At 38.8% G+C, this 14,142-nt stretch overlaps 1 long non-coding RNA gene across 1 annotated transcript; it reads left to right on the forward strand.

Moving 5' to 3' along the window:
* Nucleotides 1–3,278: 3,278 nt before the first annotated feature.
* LOC116719261 (uncharacterized) lies at nucleotides 3,279–3,951 on the forward strand. Its single transcript, XR_004339150.1, has 2 exons — nucleotides 3,279–3,779; nucleotides 3,889–3,951. It is a non-coding gene; the product is annotated as an uncharacterized LOC116719261 (long non-coding RNA).
* The last annotated feature ends 10,191 nt before the right edge of the window (nucleotides 3,952–14,142 follow it).

Raw genomic sequence — 14,142 nt, forward strand, 5'->3', positions numbered from 1 at the left:
CAGAGTTTTGAAACCTTACAGAAGGATCATGGACTGGAAAAAGATGATTTTTTAGGTACCTGCAGGTGAGGCATTATTTTAATAGAAATTTTAAAGAGGTGTTGAGAAAAAATGATTCCAGTTTCATGGAGGTATTTCTAACACTAATTAAACCCAGATCAGACAGCAGAATTATCTCTAAGTTATACAATGCCATACAGCTATCTAAACATGAGAATACAGAATACATAAAGAGGAAATGGGGAAAGGAAATTAAGGTAATAATCTCACAAGATGATGGGAAGAAATATGTCAACTGCAGTGGGTCTCGACCGGATCAAACACATGGCGGGAGTTTTGTTGGAAAAACATTGCACGATTTTTTGTTACACCCATTCAGAGACGATATCAAAACAACGGGGACGCCTGCTGGAGACTTGGTGAGTCTAAAGGAGCCAACCACTTCCATGTTTTTTGGGACTGCCAAGTAATAAAACCATATTGGGAAGAGTTCCACAAACATATTGAAAATATATTCAATGTAAAAATTTCATTCAAATGTGAAACGTTGTACTTGGGCAACCTACAGTTGGACACATGGACCAACCAAGACAAAACACTTCTGGCTATACTACTGGCAGCCAGTAAGAAAGCCATCACAAGGAAATGGCTAAAACCAGACCCACCCACTATCGACGAATGGATTGAAATTGTTTATCAGATTTATGTTATGGAAAAGATTTCTTTTTCCCTCCAAGTTGAAAGAGGAAAGTCTTATAAAACTATAGAACTATGTGCCCTGCCCTTGTATGTTCTTGTGTTTTTTTTTTATTGCTGGAGATGGTGCAATCCCCGTTATTGTTCAATTCTGTTCATTTTTGTTATTGTTCACAACAAAATTTAGTAATAGTCTGTAAAAGAAAATACCAGAAAGCAGTATGGACAAAATCACTTGGATTCTCCGGTTGTATACTCATGTACAATCTCAGATGGGTAAAGCTGTAATTAACGAATGTGATGGAAATCTCTCTCTTTCTAAATAAAAAAATAATTACAAAAAGAATTGCACAAAAATCCGTGAGGGACGGCGGAGTCCCTGCTCGAAATTCTGTGAACGAGGAGTTCACAGCTGATATATTGTGAAAATATCAGTCTCCTCTTCCTTCTGCGTTCAGCCAGAGCCGACAGGACACAGTGAGCTTGATTAGAGGACAGAGATTCACACTGTGACACGATGCCTTTTGAGCCAATGATCCTGCATAAACTGTCTGGGGTTTTTTTTGCATCTGTTGGTGCATCTTATTACATCTGAGGACAAATGTTATATTCATAAGATGATTCTTTAAACTAAGTAAACTTCCTAATTAAATCCTAAATACGCTGCAAATCTCCAAAACGCTGATCATTTATTGACTGTTTTTTCATCAAAACTGATATTGGGCTACAAGATTCAAGTTTTAATTGGTGTTTTCCATGAAGTTGTGATTAATGAGACCAAATAAATGAGTATATATAAACATAAATATATATGTGTGAAAAATTTACATTTTATTAGTCATGTAGTCAGGAAAACTTCTGTTGCCTTGTTTTTGCACTGGACCTGTTTGACCTGTTGTATACTGTTCCCCTTTCTGCTTTGAGATGATCTCTCTCTTAATTTACATTTTATGTAAATCAGTGATGACAGTGATACAACAATAAATATCTTGAAGTAAGCTTTGTGCTGCTTGTCTTTTTTTCTTTTATATGCCACACCAGAAGCAGAACAAATGTTTTTCTGATACGGTTAGAAATTCCACAAATCACAATTTCAGCTAAAACTCAAAACAAACCACACCAGCCTTCTCTGGCATCGGTTTCTACTGTCTGACGGCCGCAGTTACCATGGTTGCTGAATGTTTTTGTTGTTCACAGGTTGTCCCGAGGGTCACTGACAAAGACGCATCTATGCACACATACTTAAGATCAATTTCTATCTGTTGAGTCCCACTAGCCTGGAAAAACCCAGCTCCTTGATTTACGCTTTGCTTCATACACCGGGTCTAGACACTGGGCTACTGAGAAATGATTGTCTAATAGAGGTGTGAACTTCAAGTTTCAAAGAATTAGATTACAATACCAAATTGCTAGCGTTTGGCCGTGATGTACACTGCCTAGCCAAAAAATGGTCACACTCTAATATTTTGTTGGACCGCCTTTAGCTTTGATTACAGCCCGCATTCGCTGTGGCATTGTTTCAATAAGCTTCTGCAGTGTCACAAGATTTATTTCCATCCAGTATTGCATTAATCTTTCACCAAGATCTTGTATTGATGATGGGAGAGTCTGACCACTGCGCAAAGCCTTCTCCAGCACATCCCAAAGATTCTCAATGGGGTTAAGATCTGGACTCTGTGGTGGCCAATCCATGTGTGAAAAAGATGTCTCATGCTCCCTGAACCACTCTTTCACAATGTGAGCCCCATGAATCCTGGCATTGTCATCTTGGAATATGCCCGTTCCATTTGGGAAGACAAAGTCCATTGATGGAATAACCTGGTCATTCAGTATATTCAGGTAGTCAGCTGACCTCATTCTTTGGGCACACAATGTTCCTGAACCTAGACCTGACCAACTGCAGCAACCCCAGATCATAGCACTGCCCCCACAGGCTTGTACAGTAGGCACTAGGCATGATGGGTGCATCACTTCACCTGCCTCTCTTCTTACCCTGATGCGCCCATCACTCTGGAACAGGGTAAATCTGGACTCATCAGACCACATGACCCTCTTCCATTCCTCCAGAGTCCAATCTTTATGCTCCCTAGCAAACTGAAGCCTTTTTTTCTGGTTAGCCTTACTGATTAGAGGTTTTCTTACGGCTACACAGCTGTTCAATCCCAACCCCTTGAGTTCCCTTCGCATTGTGCGTGTGGAAATGCTTTTGCGTTCACAATTAAACATACTCCTGAGTTCTGCTGTTGTTTTTCTTCGATTTGATTTGACCAAATGTTTAAGTAATCGCCGATCACGATCATTCAGGATTTTTTTCCAACCACATTTCTTCCTGGAAGACGATGGTTCCCCACCATCCTTCCAGTTTTTAATGATGCGTTGGACAGTTCTTAACCCAATTCTAGTAGTTTCTGCAATCTCCTTAGATGTTTTCTCTGCTTGATGCATGCCAATGATTTGACCCTTCTTAAACAGACTAACGTCTTTTCCACGATCACAGGATGTGTCTTTTGCCATGATTGTTTAAGAAATGAGAAGTTACTCATTGCATCAGCTGGGGTTAAATAACTTGTTGCCAGCTGAAAGATAATCGCCTATGCAGTACTTATCCAATAGGAGGCTTGTACCTATTTGCTTAGTTAAATCCAGGTGGCGACGTTTTTTTTGGCCAGGCAGTGTATTGTGCTTTTTGATTTTACACGACAAGTCCAACGTATCAAACCTTATCACCTGCAAGTGTCTGTAAAAAAAAAAAAAAAACAGTGGTAATAATTAATCAGCTATAGTAAATGCAGTATTTAAGGCTTGGGTGAAGTGAACCCACAAAGCTGATCTGTAGAGACCGAGCACAGAGATCAAAATGTTTTTCTGAGCATTGCTGCTAATCTGCTCTCTTTCCAGCGCTCAGCTGCATGCTGCCGCCGAAAATGAAATCAGGCAAACTGGATCACAGGAAGGAGACGCAGAAAATCTTTCAAATAATCAACAAACCTTTACGCAGGACATCAACGCTGTGCTGAGAGAGATGAGCGCCTCACTGGCTGGACTGAAGGTGGAGCTCAGGTGCTTACAGAAAGATCATGATGGTATGTTTTGAAACAGAAGAATATCACAGGGAATTCCTACTTTATACAACTAAAATGTTTGCATAGAAATAATGATATTGTTCACAATTTTGTCATGTTGTCCTAATAGCGAAGGTGAGCGAACTGGAGTTGCAAAAGACTGAGGTGGAAAAGTTGAAACAACAGTACCAAGGTATTTATTACAAAAAGCCTTCATGAGTAAAAGTTAGACATCAGAGGTAAAATCCATTTTGTTTAACATAAGCATGACTCCTGTCTAGGTTTTTTAATTGATAATTATTAATTTTGTTCTAAATTTATCGGAGATACAATTGCAAGTACAAAAGTACAAGTGTATCTATGGAACATGTGTAATAACAACAGCTTCAAATAGTAAAAGACTAAAGGCAGATTTTAACTTCTATCTGTTAAAATCTTCACTGACAGGGAGAATAGATTAAAACTATTATTCAACCGTGCTGGCATGCCAGTTCAATTATGTATTAAACAATTCCTCAAATAAGAGTTAATGAATTTTAGAATCGTTTCACACAGTAAGCCTCCCAGGAATATGGTGGAAAGTGAGCTGGCTTTGCTGTTGCCTGGCAACATAGCATACATGACATTATTCCACTGATGTAATCTGATGATGCCAAAGTGTTATGATGTCATAAGGGACAAGGCATCTGTCCCTTATGACATCACAAGGAACAGATGCCTTGAATATCCAGCGTCTGAATCAAACTTGCATAAGTCAAGCAGCAGCAGCTCGGACGTTGGGTTTTCCATATTGGATTGAACAGTGCATTTTTTCGTAGCTTTTGTGATACAGCCAAAATGCCGCCAATTAACACTTATTTTTTAACAGAATGCGAAATTAAAGAAATGAGTAGAGATGAATTGATCATCGTGATTCTGGATTTCATACAAAGGTTTAAAAAAATAGCTAAGAAGCATCGGAGTAGAACCGCAGTGGAGGAAGAGTTGCAAGCAGCTCAGGAAGAAATTGTGCATCTAAATCAGAACATTGGTTCACTCAAGAAAAAGCTAGATGAGTCTCACAGACAAAACAAAAACCTGAACTGTAAGACAATCCCACAGTTACAAAGAGAGATAAAGAACCAGAGGTCCCACAGGAATCAGTTGTTGATTGAGAATAAAAACTACCAAACTAAATTCAAAAGCCTTCACACCTGTTTAAATAACCTCGCGGACTCAAAACTGCAGCTTGAGAGGACGTTGGCAGAAAAAAGAGAAGCGATGTCTCAACTCACGGCCTACAGAATGGATGTTGAAAAGCAGGAAAATGAAGTGGAGAAACTTCAGTTTGAATTGTACAAAAAGAACAACTATGTTGACCAGAAGAATATTGAAATTAAGAGAGAAAAAGAAAAGTCCAGAAGTCTTGAGGGCAAGATAAAAGATCTGGAAAAGCAGTTGAATGAGGCAAAGAATCAAATGAAAATTCCTGGGAATAGACTTTCAAAAACTCTGGTGGGAGATGCATATAAGTATGAACCAAGTGCCACGTTTTCTGACATCGCATTATTTCAGAAAAAAGTGCAAAACAGGGTATTAGCAACATGTGAGAAGGCAAGAGCTATCCAGGAGGAAGAACCCTTGAAGAAGCAGGCCGAGAGCCACTCAACGCTCTCAGCCTTACAACAGCAAGAAAGCGTAAAACTACAGGAAGAAGACTTACGACGACAGCAAGAAGCCATGGGTAAGGAAAGAGGTTTTCACCACACAGAATCTGATTGTAAAAGGCTGAAGGAGGAAATTCAGTCCTTAAATGGTCAGATACAGGCACTGACTCAAAGCAGGCATAGGGATCAAGAGTGCATTAAAAATCTCACTGAACAAGTGAATACGATGAAAACGAAGTATTACAGGGAGAAGAAGGAATATGAGGATTTAAATAAATCCATAAAGAGGAAAGAGACAAAGGTACAAGGTAATATTGCTGCGGAAATACCTAACAATGAAACACAGACCAACAATCAGCAAGCCAAACGTCTACCATCCATTGACGGAAAGTCAGTTTGTTATAAAGGAACCTTGCCTCTGGGTGGAGGCAGGTTAAATCCAGAATTGAAAGAAGAGAAGCTGATAACAATAGAAAAGTTAAACCTTAGCCCAATACCCCCCAGCAAAAAGAAGCTTGAAATGCCATCATTTGCACTTTCAGGCAGGAAGATTGTCCTCAGAGAACCTGAGCAGAGAAAAAATAGTGGTCAATCAGGCAGGCGTGCCACAGTTGATGGGAACGTTAAAGTTCCCTCATTAGAGGTTAAAGGCAACAAGCTATTATGAGGTGCATTTGTGAGCATCACATACAAGAGGCGTATACACCTTGGGGCTGGGATGCCTGATATGCATCCCATCTCTTTAAATGCAAAGGTTTTCTCCGGGTGCTCCGGTTTTTCCTACCTTCGGGGAAAAAGTGATTGGACTAATTGGTTTCTTTTAAATTTACCTTAGTCTCTCACTCACTAACATTAGGAGACATTCTTTAAATGGACACACTTTAAACTCAATGCATAGGTTTTCTCCGGGTGCTCCGGTTTTTCCTACCTTCGGGGAAAAAGTGATTAGACTAATTGGTGTCTTTTAAATTTAGCTCTGTGTCTCACTCACTGACTGTTAGAGATACAAAGAATATGAACTTATCTAGTTCAGATTCTTAATGCGTTTCTTTTTAGCACACACTCCTTACATGGCCTCATAAAATGGCTTCCAGTCCTAATGTTTCTATATTTTCTGTTTTCTTAGTCGTCTTAATTTTGAACAGGTCATAGAATATGATCAGTCTCTCTAAGCTGGAGTGTCTTCCTGTTAAAAGGGAGTTGTTCCTCTCTACTTGACTGCTCAGGATGAGGGACGGTAACAACTATCAATTGGATAATTAGATGAATGGATTGATGATTGGATTGGATGCAAAGTTTTTCTCTTGGTGCCCCGATTATTTTGACTATTCAGGAAAAGAAGTTTTTAGGCTAAGGGTGTAACTTTGTGTTGCAAGTTGGTGGGAATGAAGGGGGGTTAGAGTGCTGATGCACCCACAGTCACTGGACGACCTTTTCTTTTCTAGTGCTAAGAATAAAGCCAAAACTTACACAAGAATGCAATAAATTAAGATATGATGTGTCTTTAATATAGCAAATAATAAAGACGCAAAACCTTTTTTGGGTCTGGTTGGGGCAGTTAACTCTTTATTTAGTTATTATTGGATTCTATAAAATGTGGCTTAAAACTGAGATGCTGATGTTTGGATATGTAAAATATATTTTATCTCTGCTAATAAATCTATAGTTTGGTTTCTGTCAGTTCTAGAAACAAGAGAGAAAAAAGCCAATTTCTCTTTATAATGGCCCATAATTTAATTTTACTTAGCAGGAGTTGTGGTTTAAAATTTAACAAACTTTGGCTCTTTATGCTTTATGAAATATTTCATCCTATTTGATGATTGATCTGAATATTGCCACGTTCTATGAACAAATGATGCAATTTGTCCAGGTGAAAACAGGGTGTTTTTTATGTCAGCCTGTCAGCTTAACGTCACACGCAGTGACGGTTCAATTAACACAAAATAAGGTGAACTGCACACATTTTCTGACAGATAATCAGAAGTTCAGGTGCTTAAGTAGCTAATCAATTCAGATCAAACATCAAATAGGGCGAAATATTTCCTAAAGCATAGAGGAGCCAAAGTTTGTTAAATTTGAAACCATTTAATGGTTATTTTTACAGCAAAGTAAAATTAAAGTACTGGTCATGTAAAAGAGAAATTCGCTTTGGCTCTCTCTTGTATCTTTACAGAACTGACAGAAACCAAACTATTTATAGATTCATATGCAGAGAGAATATATACATTTTACATGTCCAAACATCAGCATCTCAGCTTTAAGCCACATTTTATAGAGTCCAGTAACATCGATGGTCACTTTACTCACTGACAGCCCCAAACCAGAGCCAAAACAAGGTTTTTGCGTCTTTAATATTTGCTATATTAAAGCAAATATACTCAGCAAATACACATTCCATAAATTAGAATATGACTGAAAAGTTTTTTTGTTAGTAGTTCCATCACCAAGTAAGACATTATATGATTAATTAGATGTTTTAACCCTCTATGGCATGGCGTTGCCCTCAGGCAACAAACCACATATCTGTACCTCACATTGCTCCTTTATTTTATTTTTTGGGGGGCATGATTTTTGACATATTTTTGTCCAAAACAAAGTTTTTTCATGAATATAGTTTTTGTTTGATTTGTATTTCATTTCTCATAATCAGTGTAGAAAATCTTGGTGTTCTAGACCAATGTTACCCTGAGGCAACAAACCCAAATCTGGTTCCAGGAGGTGTCAGAGTCCGATTTTATGATTGACATGTAATTAGGGACCACCAAGCTCCCAAAGAATGCAGGAAAATATTTTTTCCCCCCAAAAATAAAAAGTCATGCCATAGAGGGTTAACATATTTATATTTCATAGCATGTTTAATACCTGCTAAAAAGTTATTTTCGAAAGGTACTATTAATCTGACAACCCTATATATATACTGTATTTATATATATAGATATATATATACTAATATACTAGTATATACTAATATACTACTGTATATATATATATCTTCTTTTAAAGCTGAAGTTATATATATATATATATATATATATATATATATACATACACACACACACACATATATATATATATATATATATATATATATATATATATATATATATATAACTTTAAAAGAAGAGGAAAGCTTTCATAAAACACAGTAGAACTCAACAGAAGATTTTATTGGATAAAAATATGAAAAAATATCCTTTTTCATCATCACTTTTCAAACACTAGCAGCATTTTAAGCCCTTTTACTGACTGCTTTAGTAGTCAGTAGAAAGCAACTTTAAAAGAAGTTGCATTTAAAACTCTTATTAACCCTTGTTACAGCATAAAATTCAACGAATGAAAAGCACGTCATGTCTTAATGTTGTCTTCCTCAGAGTACCAGCCTGCTGATGTTTTAGGCGGGGGAATAAAACATGAGGCTGCGGTTATCATTCTTTGTCACCAGGGGGCAGCAGAATATCAAAACACTGGTGTTGGGAGAAGCAGCGAATACAAATCTTGATTGAAAACTATAAAAATCGCATTAAAAGATCGCATTAATCACGTTTGTATGGTTTTGAACCATACAAACGTGATGAAAGCTGTGGCTGTTTCATACAAAAATAGAAGAGATCAAACAAACAATTATTCAAAATCTGGGATTTATTGTGCTTGAGATTAAACTGAGCAAATTTTGCAAATTCTAAATAATTAAATCTAAAATAGTGAAGGATCCGATAAACCTTTTCACCCTGGGGAATAGAGATTGACGGTGTTAACAGGAAACGTTGGGTTAAAGTCCCACGGGGAAAATAAAAATGTAAAAAATGAGAAAACAACGGATGGGAAAGAGTCCCTCTGGAATTGTTTGAGTTTCAGTCTCAAACGGAAGAAAAAAAAAAGGGAACCACGGGTTTCTAGGCTGAGGGTCCTAGTGAAAGACCTTATCGGTGAATAAGGCAGGTATTTTCTTGAGTTTTGGTTTTCTAAATTAAGGGAACTAAACCTTTAGAGAATCCTAAAGACCTTTATCGGAAATAAAGGCTCCTCTTAAAGGAGTAAGAGGCAGAGCGACCACAAAGCTGATTTGTTGGATTCTGCGAAGACGTTTGCAGTCTAAAGAGGATATCCCACCCAATTCAAGAAGAATGGGTCTACGTGGTTCCAGAACGCAATCTCCTCCTCAGGGTGAATTGTTTGACTATATGATAACAAAATATGGAGAAAAATGTGTGTATGGAGTGCATGAATGGATAAAATGTGGTGTTTTCCCTGCGGGTGGTTCATTGAAACTCTCTGTTTAGAAAAAAGTACAAAGAGAAATAGAAAATAGAGAACGTACTTTAAGAGACAAAAAACAGATAGAGACTAGGAGTCTTGTTGATCTTGAAAAACATAAAGAGAGTTTGGAATGCTGGATGAAAGAACAAGACTGTAGGGAAAGGAGGAAAAATGCTAAACAAATGGCTGGATGTGAGGATGATTCTGGGAAAATAGCGGGGCGACATGACAATGTGTAACCCAGGTTGAAATAGCCTCTTCATGAAAATAATAGTAAATTAGATAAATAGGAAATAAATAAATAGGAGAATAAATAGGGAATTAATCGATCTTAAAATTGTTAAATATATATATATATATATATATAAAGAGCAACAATTAGAGACATTAAAATTGCTGTATTTTGATTTCTTGATATTTTAATTGATTAGAGAAACTGTATAAACCAGTTTTGCTTTGTCAGCGAACTCTCTTATTCTGAAGGGTTACATTTATGTATAATCCATGTGACTAGTTTCAGCCAATCGGGTTGCTGCGTTCTCTGACGTGAGCGAGAGAAGAAGCAGAGAGCACAGAAGCAAACGGGATTGTGCTGGAAAAAAAAAAAAAAGAGAGACAGATAAGAGAAATTGACCACTCGTAGCTGACTTGCTGTCTAAGTCGCGTTTTTGTTTTGTTTTGTCTTATTTCCTGAGAAGGAGCTTTTTGCATTATTTTTTTTCCTCACCCATCGTGGTAGTAAGGAAGAAAAATGGAGATGTACGACTTTGCGTCGATTATCGAAAGCTAAACCAGAACACAATCAAAGATGCTTATGCACTTCCTAATCTGGAAGAAACTTTTTCAGCCCTTAGTGGGTCGAAATGGTTTTCGGTCCTGGACCTCAAAAGTGGTCATTACCAGGTGGAAGTTGAGGAGGCAGATAAGCACAAGACAGCTTTTGTGTGCCCACTGGGATTTTTCGAATTTAACCGTATGCCGCAGGGTGTAACTAATGCTCCTAGCACGTTTCAACGGCTGATGGAGAGGTGTATGGGCGACATAAACCTTAAGGAAGTCTTGGTCTTTTTGGACGACCTTATAGTTTTTTCAGAAACCCTTGAACAACATGAAACACGTCTTCTCAATGTGCTCAATCGTCTCCAAGAATATGGTCTAAAACTGTCACTTGAGAAGTGTAAGTTCTTCCAGACATCTGTGAGGTATTTGGGGCACATAGTCTCTCAGCGCGGTGTTGAAACAGACCCTGAAAAGGTTGCTGCTTTAACAACTTGGCCAAGCCCTACAAACCTAAAAGAACTCCGTTCCTTCTTAGGTTTTGTGGGGTATTATAGACGGTTTGTTAAAGATTTCTCCAAAATCGTTAAACCCCTTACTAACTTAACTGCAGGATATCCCTCTCTGCGCAAGAAAAGTAGCTTTCGGCTAAACCGTGACCAGTACTTTCAGCCAAAATCTCCTTTTGGGGAGAGATGGACAGAGAGCTGTCAACGAGCATTTGAAACAATAATACACAAACTAACTACTGCTCCAGTGTTGGGCTTTGCCGATCCCAAGTTACAGTATGTATTACATACAGATGCCAGTACAACTGGACTAGGGGCAGCTCTGTATCAGGAACAAGAGGGAGAGATGCGCGTTATCGCATACGTGAGCAGAGGCTTATCGAGAAGCGAAAGCCGGTACCCTGCTCACAAACTTGAGTTTCTTGCCCTCAAGTGGGCGGTAACAGAAAAGTTTTGTGACTACTTGTATGGTAGTCCTTTCACAGTGATAACTGACAGCAATCCTCTAACTTGTATTTTAACCACCGCTAAGTTAGATGCAACAAGTTATCGCTGGTTATCTGCTTTATCGTCATTTGAGTTTCAGCTTCGGTATAGAGCTGGAAAACAGAATACGGATGCAGACGGTTTGTCTCGCCGCCCACATCCTGAACCAGTAAATGATCTTGTCTCCCTGAAAGAACAGGAGCGAATTTGCCAATTTGTACAACATCACTTACCTGGCACAGATCCTTTCACTCATGTTCCTTCTTGTGCTGTAAATGCAATCTGTGAAAAACATCTAGTATTTCAGTCTTTTGATGCAGATCTTTATGATCTTACCTGTCCCCTTGTAACATCTCTGTCTATGACTGCTAACGCGGTCCCTGACAGTTTTGATCAGTGCAGCGTTTTTCCTGTCATCCCAAGCATGTCAGAAGAAGAATTGAGTCAAAGTCAAAGAAGCGATCCTGCTATCAATGAAATCATACATCAGCTGGAAACAGGTGAAACACCATCTCCTGTGGTGCGAGAAGAAATTCCACAACTTTCCATCTTTCTGCGTGAGCTGAACAAACTTGAGCTGCAGAATGGGATTTTGTACAGAAAAAGGCAAGTAGGTGAAGAAATCCAGTATCAACTCATTCTCCCTGAAAGCCTCAGATCTATGGTGTTGAAAACCCTCCATAATGACATGGGTCATCTTGGCTTTGACCGAACCCTTGATTTGATCCGAACCAGATTTTTCTGGCCAAAAATGGCCTCAGATATTGATCAAAAAATCAAAACCTGTAGCTTAACCTGTAATTACTACCCCTATTTGGATCACACACACACAGCGGGTCTGGCTGTCTCTCTCTCAGCTGAGCAGAGACAGTTTTTTTGTGTTCCTGTCTCTTACCCACACATTCCTTTGGCAAAATCACAAAATTTGGAGTGGAATGATGTAGGGTCATTTATTCATGCGTGTAAAAATGAGACTGATTGGTTTCTTTCACCTACTGACCCAAATCTAATGTTTTCTGAGCGCATGTCTGCCTTCAAAAAAGTTTTTCATTGTACAGTGCACTGTAAAAAAAACTGTGGAATTGGTTCCTACCACAGATCCAAATTTTGAAGCATGCTTTTTATCTCACACAGATCTGTTTTCACTACCACAAGCCCTATCTAAAGTTCCTGATGATTTTTGGGCTAAAAGCAAATATGGTGTCGGTCTAATTAAAGGTTGTGAACCAGTTGTTATTACCCCGAAATCTGATTTCCGTCCATGTCAAAAACAATATCCCCTAAAACCTGAAGCTGTTGAGGGCATAAAACCAGTTTTTGAAGCTTTACTAAACGCCGGCATCATTATTCCCTGTAATGATTCTCCAGTTCGCTCACCAATATTTCCAGTAAAAAAGGCAAGGATCCCTGGGGAACGTCAGGAGTGGAGATTTGTGCAAGATTTAAAACTAGTAAATAAATCAGTTTTACCACGTGCAACAATAATGCCAAATCCTCATACGATCCTCTCTCAGATTCCCTCAAATGCTCAGTTCTTTTCGGTGATTGACCTTTCAAATGCATTTTTCTCTGTCCCTGTGGACCCGAAAAGTCAGTTCTGGTTTGCTTTTGAATTTGAAGGAAAATTACGGTTGTGTCAAGGCTTTTGTGACAGCCCCCCTATCTATAATGCTGCGCTGAAGGCTAGCTTGGATTCACTCCAACTTTCACCTGGTTCTGCTCTTATTCAGTATGTTGATGATCTTCTGTTATGCAGTCCAACTAAAGAGCAATGTGAAAAAGCAAGTTACCTTGCTAATGCTTCTTCATGCTGGGGGTCACAAAGCCAGTCTTTCTAAGCTTCAGTTTGTCAAAGAAGAAGTGACCTTTTTAGGTCATGTTGTGTTAAAAAAGGGTTGTTCCCTTTCACCTAAACGTGTTTCTGCTGTTCAAAACATACCCAGACCAGTCACAAAGAAACAGCTTCTGTCTTTTCTGGGTATTACATCTTACTGCAGAAACTTCATTCTGAATTACTCAATTCTGGAGAGTCCTTTGAGAGCCCTTAGTAGTGGTCTTCAGGCTTCAGACACTGTCCAATGGACTCCAGAGGCTGAAGCTGCGTTTACTCAGCTAAAGCTGACACTACAGACTGCTCCTACACTTGGCATTCCTAATCCCAACAAACCGTTTGTTCAAACAGTGGATGAAAAAAAAGGCTGCATGACATCCGTCCTGCTGCAATCACACGGAGGAACATTAAGACCTGTGGCATATTTTTCAGCTAAGTTAGCTCCTGTTGCTGAAGGGCTAATTGGTTGTTTACGTGCGGTGGCTGCTGCAGAAAAAGCTGTTCTTGCATCATGTGACATTGTGGGTTATGCCAACCTCACCTTGTTGGTTCCACACTCTGTTTCTATCATACTTTTAGAGCAGAAAACTTCTCATCTTTCTGCTGCGCGTTGGCTAAGATATACAACTGTTCTTCTGGATTTACCGAATATCACTGTAAAACGTTGCACTGTTCTTAATCCAGCAACTCTTTTGCCGACTCCTGATGATGGTGAACCTCATCATTGTGAGGCAGTCTTGGAACAAGTTTGCACACCCAGACCTGATTTATGTGACACACCTCTAACTAACCCTGACTTAGTGCTGTTTGTTGATGGCTCTGCATCATGTGATCCTATTACTACTACTAACCGTGTTGGCTTTGCTGTTTGCTCTTTG

Source organism: Xiphophorus hellerii, chromosome 1 (genome assembly GCF_003331165.1).
Source record: "Xiphophorus hellerii strain 12219 chromosome 1, Xiphophorus_hellerii-4.1, whole genome shotgun sequence".
Lineage (NCBI taxonomy): Eukaryota > Metazoa > Chordata > Actinopteri > Cyprinodontiformes > Poeciliidae > Xiphophorus > Xiphophorus hellerii.